Source organism: Colobus angolensis, unplaced genomic scaffold, assembly GCF_000951035.1.
Source record: "Colobus angolensis palliatus isolate OR3802 unplaced genomic scaffold, Cang.pa_1.0 Scaffold161, whole genome shotgun sequence".
In the NCBI taxonomy this organism is placed as follows: Eukaryota; Metazoa; Chordata; class Mammalia; order Primates; family Cercopithecidae; genus Colobus; species Colobus angolensis.
This window is the reverse complement of record NW_012114722.1, coordinates 3,934,791-3,937,937: the sequence shown is the minus strand read 5'-3', so window position 1 is coordinate 3,937,937 and position 3,147 is coordinate 3,934,791.

Here is a 3,147-nt window from a genome sequence, read left to right as displayed (position 1 = left end):
TTAGGACTTTGAGACCAGCCTGGCCAACATAGTGAGACCCTGTCTCTACTAAAAATATAAAAATTAGCTGGGCATGGTAGCATGTGCCTGTAATCCCAGCTGCCTGGGAAACTGAGGCAGGAGAATCCCTTGAACTGGGGAGGTGGAGGCTGCAGTGATGCAAGATCACGGGTCTGTCTCAAAAAAGATAAATAAAATAAAATAAAATAAAATTCATAAGGAACCCAAAAAGAGTTCAAATAGCCAAGGCAATCCCAAGCAAAAAGAGCAAAGCTGGAAGCATCACGCTACCTGACTTCAAACTATACAACAGGGCTACAGTAACCAAAACAGCATGGTACCAGTATAAAAACAGACACATAAACCAATGGAAGAGAATAGAGAACCCAGAAATAAGGCCATACAGCTACAGCTATCTGATCTTTGACAAACTTGGCAAAACCAAGTAATGGGGAAAGAATTCCTTATTCAATAAATGGTGCTGAGAGAACTGGCTAGCCATATGCAAAAGATTGAAACTGGACCCCTTCCTTAAACCATACACAAAAGTTAACTCAAGATGGCTTAAAGACTTAAATGTAAAACCCAAAACTATAAAAGCTCTGGAAAACAACCTAGGCAATACCATTAAAGACGTGGGTACGGGCAAAGATTTCATGACAAAGACACCAAAAGCAATTGCAACAAAAGCAAAAATTGACAAATGGAATCTAATTAAACTAAAGAGCTTCTGCATAGCAAAAGAAACTATCAACAGAGTAAAGAGACAAACTATAGAATTGGAGAAAATTTTTGCAAACTATGCAACTGACAAAGGTTTAATATCCAGCACCCATAAGGAACTTAAGCAAATTTACAAGAAAAAACAAGCCCATTAAAAAGTGGGCAAAGGACATGAATAGACACTTTTTTTTTTTTTTTTTTGAGACGAAGTCTCACTCTGTTGCCCAGGCTGGAGTGCAGCGGCGCAATCTCGGCTCATTGCAACCTCTGCTTCCCGGGTTCAAGCAATTCTTTTGCCACAGCCTCCTGAGTAGTTGGGATTACAGGTGTGCACGACCATGCCCAGCTAATGTTTGTATTTTTAGTAGAGATGAGGTTTCACTGTGTTGGTCAGGCCGGTTTCGAACTTCTGACCTCGTGATCTGCCTACCTTGGCCTCCCAAAGTGCTGGGATTACAGGTGTGAAACACCATGCCTGGCCGAATAGATACTTTTCAAAAGAAGACATACATGCAGCCAACAATCATATGAAAAATGCTCAATATAACTCTTCATTAGAGAAATGCAAATCAAAACCACAATGTGATACTATTTCACACCAGCCAGAATGACTATTATTAAAAAGTCAAAAAAAAAAACCAAGATGCTGGTGAGGTTGTGGACAAAAAAAGAATGCTTATACACTGTTAGTGGGAGTGTAAATTAATTCAACTATTGTGGAAGACAGTGTGGCAAAGGACCTAAGGACAGAAATACCAGCTGACCCAGCAATCCCGTTACTGGGTATATATCCAAAGGCATATAAATCATTCTATTATAAAAACACATGCACATGTATTTTCATTGCAGCACTATTCAAAATAGCAAAGACATGGAATTAACCCAAATGCTCATCAATGATAAGCTGGATAAAGAAAATGTGGTACATATATGCCATGTAATACTATGCAGCCATAAAAAAGAACGAGACCATGTCCTTTGCAGGAACATAAATGAAGCTGGAGGACATTATCCTTAGCAAACTAACACAAGAACAGAAAACCAAATACCACATGTTCTCACTTACAAGCGGGAGCTAAATGATAAGAGCTTATGGACACATGGGGGGAACAAAACACACTGGGGTCTATCAAAGGGTAGGTGGTGAAAGGAGGGAGAGGAGCAGGAAAAATAACTCACAGGTACTAGGCTTAATATCTGGGTGATGAAATAATCTGTACAACAAACCCCATGACACAAGTTGACCTATGTAACAAACCTGCACCTGTACCCCTGAACTTAAAATAGAAGTTAAAAAAATTACCAAACTTCTAAATAAAGACCCAAAATAGTTCTTGTATTAAATGTTGAAATAAATGTGAGCTATACACACATTTAAAAAAGAGTAATGAAAACAAGATAGTTAACCAATTTTTGTTGAACCAGTGAGTGACAATGGTTGTAGTAGTGGGTTAATCAAGGAATAATGATTACAAAGCAAAATCTGGGGTGCACATCTGTAGTCCCAGTTATTTGGAAAGCTGAGGTGGGAGGATCAGTTTAGCCTGGGAGGTCAAGGCTGCAGTGAGCTGAGATTGCACCACTGCACGCCAGCCTGTGCTACAGAGTGAGACTCTGTCTCAAAAAAAAAAAAAAAAAAAAGGCAAAAATTGTCAGAAGCACCTGCTACTAACACACAGTTCAAAACAAAGAATAACAAATACAGTAGGCTCACTGAGCACTTTCATACTGCATCACTTATTGTTGTGTATTTGTATGATTATATTGTATGACTTATACATTTTTATTTTACAATCATTTGTATTCATTAATTCATTTTGCAACCCGCTTATTTCAATGTTTCTGGTGGCCAGAGCTTCTCCCAGCAGCTCAGGGCGCAAAGCGGGAAGTGGACCCAGATAGGTCACCATCCCATCGCAGGGCACACTTACACACATATCTCCACTCACTCACACTGGTACAATTGAGACACAGCAGCTAATCTAACATGCGTTATCTTTGCGATGTATCAGGAAACCAGAATACCCAGAGAAAGCCCACACAGGCATGGGGAGAACATGCAAAGCCCACACAGACAGTGGCCCCAGCAGGGAAGTGATTTTTTTTTTTCTCATCAATGTTATAATAAGACGACACCGAGGCCGGGCGTGGTGGCTCACGCCTGTAATCCTAGCACTTTGGGAGGCCAAGGCAGGTGGATCACAGGGTCAGGAGTTCGAGACCAGCCTGAACAACATGGTGAAACCCCGTCTCTACTAAAAATACAAAAATTAGCTGGGCATGGTGGTGAGCGCCTATAATCCCAGCTACTCAGGAGGCTGAGGCGGGAAAATGGCTTGAACCCAGGAGGTGGAGGTTGTAGTGAGATGAGATCACGCCACTGCACTCCAGCCTGGGCGACAGAGTGAGACTCTGTCAAAAAAA